Below are 4782 nucleotides of genomic sequence, written 5' to 3'. Positions count from 1 at the left end.
AGCAATTGATCAGAGATTTAGTCACTATTTTATTTAGTGATCAACATTGTTGGCTCAAAGGCTATTACAACCTCTAATTTTGATAATCAACAAAAATAATAAATTGAAATAATTTATTATATAGTATTTTTCTTAGAAGTCTTTTGTAGAAATTAAATCGAGAAGGTCTCATTGAATTAAAGTTTGAAGGCTTTCTAAATGAAGATTAATAGGGCTACTTGAAGACAATGTAATTAGTAAGTTAGCCAAATTAGTTGGTTTTAGTTCTTCTTGTTGAAATAGAAAGATAAATTATGCCTATTCTAGCTAAAATCAAAATTATCTTTCTAGCCTTTTTGAATGATCTACTTAAAGAAGATATTCTTGTTAAAATAATATTTTTTGAAATTTTAAGAGGTAAAAATATATTTCAAATCCCATCTTTCAAAAGTTAAAAATACTTTCTCTTTGTTAAAAAGGTTTAGTGGGAAATAAGATCTTAAAATTCTTTGGGCTTTTAAATTTGAAAAGATCCAATTTCCATAAAAAGGACTATATTCTATATCTTTCCTCTTCCTAGCTAAAACTTTGCCGCCACTCTATTTCTTCCTCTCTTTCTCTCTAACGTTAACTTTATCTCTCTAACGGGAAAGTTTTTCTGGGTATAAAAGGATGGCAGAATATCTGATCTATCATAAGAGTGAAAAATTGTTCTTAGGTTTTATTATTCAAATCCTCTCATATGCTTTCATGATTATTTCCTAAAGAGAAGAGAAAATTAATTTTTATGAGAGAATCTATGTTTACTATTTTAATTTCAAAACTCTCATCATAAGCCTTCATCTCTTCTTCTTATTTATACTTCTAATGCATTATTTCTAAGAGAAAAAGGTGAACAATATTTTGAGAAAGATTTTCAAAACTGAATTGAAAAACATTTTAACATCTCTTTCCTAAGCTTAAATGGGCATAACTCTCTTTCTATTATAGGTTCTTGCTAATCTATAATAGAGTAGAGAAAAAAAAAATGAAAAATCTTGTGAGAACAAAGCTTGTGTGAAGCTTTTGCTGTTTAGGGAATCAAGCACCTCCCTTTGAGTAAGAGCAACTGATACGGATCCACTACCACCAACCACTTATAGAGCTCAAGGGAACAAGGGCCACAACAATGGCAATCCATTAGCACTTCCTAGTGGACCAATTACAAGGAGCTGTGCAAGGAAGTATGGAGCAACCATGTCCTTACACATTCAAGAACAAGTCACACAAGAGCTCCATGACCTTGCTTTCAACAAGTGCTATGAAGAACTTGAAGGAACACTTAAGTTTCTCACATTAATGGAAGCACATGTTGAGTTGGAACCTGAACTTCCAACATATAGCATGCCTGGACCATGCTAATGTAGCACGCCCGTGCTAGATGGCACACCCCAGGCCGTGCCCTCGTCTGACTTGCTGAGGAAAACAAACTACCTTGAAGCACGGCCGTGCCAAATAGCACACCCCAGACCGTGCTTGCCTCTGCCTCTCACGAGGGAACTCCTACGTTGAAGCACGCTCGTGCCAAATAGCACACCCAAGACCGTGCTTGTCTCTGCCTCTCATTAAGTTAGTTAGCTTATTTTGAGTTTTTGCTTTGTTAATGGGTTGGGCCTCCAATATTTCGGCCACCCTTGATTAGTTAGCCTTATTTTGTTTAGATTTAGTCAATCTTTAGTGGATTTGGACTAGATATCCAAATCCTTAAGTTGTTATGATTTTGTTAGTCTTATCCTTAGTTGGTTTAGATTTGCTAAATCCTACTCCTTAGCTAACTCTAAATCCTTAAAGGATCTGGACCTCTTAGATTAGTATAAATAGCTTGTTATTTTGTAATTATTAATACAATTATTCAATCAATTAAAAGAGAGATTTTCTTCTTCCATGCCTTTGGCGTGTTCATGTTTTTAGAGAGTGTGAGATTGCATTCTTCTAATTGCATCAAGAATCAAGGTAAACTTATCAATTCTTTGTGGCGTTTATCTTGTTCTTTTACTCTATTATTGGTGTTCTTGCTTTTTTAAGCTTTGGGTGCCATAGAGGGGAGTTTATTTAGATCTTGGATCTCTTCCAAAACTTGCCATAGAGTTCATGGAACATATTTCCATAGGGTTCCGCGTCAGCAACTCTTGTAAGTTTCCTAGTTCTTAGTAAAAACTAGTGGAGTTAAGTTTTTATCTAGTTCTTTGATAAAACTAGAAATGATAAGTTTATAAGTTCTTTGAAAAACTTATGGGGAATGGTTAGTTCTAGGTGTTGAACTATTTCCATTGTATTTGGCTTTGCTCTTGCCTTTGAAAAGAGTTTGATAGTGGAGGATCTCAAGATTATTTCTTGAAGAGTGGATGTAGGCGTGAGAAGTGCCGAACCACTATAAAATTGATTGTGTTGATTTTTACTCTTTCTTCTCTTGATTACTATATTCACACACACTCACTTGGTTATCTGTTTATGCTTGATGAATTAACTCTGTTATTTGTGCTGCGCTGGGTTCATTTGACTTTTGAGATTGCTTAAATTAGTTACTGAGTTGTAGAATCTCTGTAGACTTATTTCAGTGAGCTATATTTAGTAACTAGTTGAGCTCTATGTTTTAATGTCTATGATAAATCAGACTGAATATTTAAGTGCCTTATATATGATTATTATCTGATTTGAGTTAGTATAAATTATTGCTTCTGCTGTGATTGTAATATTCTAAAAAAGGATTAATTTTTTTAAAATACCAATTCACCCCACATCTTGGATATTGCTTATTGGGACCTACAATCTGGTATCAGAGCTTTGGCTCTTGATTTAAAATGTTTAACCACCTTAGAGTGATCCCATGGCTTCTTCCTCTAACCTTGGTGCTGTTGGTCCTCTTAAAGGATAGTGCATAACTAGACCTCCCTTGTTTAATGGTGCAAACTATTCTTATTGGAAAACTAGGATGAGAAACTGTGTGCAATCTATTGATATTGAATGTTGGAAGAATATTATAAAAGGTCTTGAAATTCTTAATAAATTGTTGAGGGTGTCACCTTTGACAAGCTTAAAGAGGAATATACCGATGATGATTGGAAAAGCATTGCCTTAAATGCTAAAGCTATCAATATCTTATATCGTGCTTTGGATGTTAATGAATATAACAAAGTTTCAGGTTGTTCCTCTGCCAAGGAAGTATGGGAAAAGCTACAAGTTACATATGAGGGAACCAACCAAGTCAAGGAATTAAAGATAAACCTTTTATGGAGAGATTATGAAATGTTCTCTATGAAATGATGAGAACATTTCTGAGATGAATATTAGATTTGCTAACATTTTTAATTCCTTGAAGGTTCTTGGTAGGAATATCTTAGAAAAAGAACTTACAAAGAAAATCCTTTGATCTCTACCGGATAGATGGGAATCAAAAGTCACTATCTTATTTAAAGCAAAGGATTTCAATAAATTTACCCATGACGAGTTGATCGGTTCACTTCTAACACATGAAATGATGATGAATAGAAATGTTGAGAAAGTTGAATACAAAAGAAGAAAAGGCTTAGCTCTCAAGGTTGCAACAAGTGATGAAAGTTCAAGGGAAGCTAATAGTGATGACATGGCTCTCATAGCAAGAAAATTTAAAAGAATGCTAAAGAAAGGAGGATCAAGATACAAGAAATTTAACAAGAAAACATCTCCACCAAAGGTGGAAAATTAGAAAAATAAAGAGCCAAATGAAGTCATATGCTTTGAATGTGACAAGCTTGGCCACATCAAGCCAAATTGTCCCAAGCTTAAAAAGAAGTTCAAGAAGAACAAAGCAAAGCAAGCCATGATTGCAACCTGCAGTGACAGTGATCAGTCAAGCTCAAATGATGAAGAAAGCAATGGAGCTAATGTAGCAAACATTTGCTTGATGGCTATAAGTGATCCAGAATTAGACAAAATTAGTAAGCTAATTTCACTTGAGAAAGCTAAGTGCAACAAAGCAAATGAAAGCGATGTATGTGATTCTAAACCTATGACCTATAATGAACTTGAAATGATTTTAAAGAGCTTTACTCAAATTTCAAAGACACTTATAAGAAATATATTTGCTTGAGGAAAGATTTCAAAAGGCTTAAGCTAGAATGTGATCTGCTAAGAGATGCGTTTTTCAAAGAAATTACTTACAAAAATCTCTTATAAGAAATTGAAGCTTTAGAAGAAAGTAGAGAATGTACACTAAATCTGTATGCTAGCATTAGAAGTTTTTTGAAGCAAAAATTGAAATAGGATAATTCTAAAGAAAATTGCAACAAGATTACTTGTGAAAATGAGTCTTTAAAAAAGGAAGTTGAAATCTTAGAAAAATGATTTGGCAACTTTCACAAAAGGAAAGAAAACTTTGGATGTCCTGTTAGGAAATCAAAAATTGCCATAAGAAAAATATGGCATTGGCTACAATGGTTTTATGAGCTATTATGTTGGTCAAAACTTTGGCATAGGTAGTACTTCAACTTCACTACCTATGAGATGTAGCCTTTGTAATGCTAAGGGACATAATGCTAAAACCTGCTCTCTAAATTCTGACCCAAAAACTTGGGAAAAAGGACTACAAATTAAAAGAAATTTAACTTGCTTTGCCACTAACCCCTAAGGACCCAATGTTCATTGGATATCTAAATCTGGTTAACTGATTTCAGGTCTACCTGAGGAGTAAGCTAAAAACAGAACTTTGGTATATGGATAGCGCTTGCTCAAGGCACGTGACGGGTGACAAGAACCAGTTCACCAAGATCAATATGAAGGAAAGAG

This window comes from Jatropha curcas, chromosome 9 (assembly GCF_041381405.1).
Source record: "Jatropha curcas cultivar XTBG-Jc1 chromosome 9, XTBG_Jcur_1.0, whole genome shotgun sequence".
NCBI classification, from domain to species: Eukaryota; Viridiplantae; Streptophyta; class Magnoliopsida; order Malpighiales; family Euphorbiaceae; genus Jatropha; species Jatropha curcas.
The sequence above is the reverse complement of the archived record's forward strand: the minus strand, read 5'-3'. Positions refer to the sequence as shown.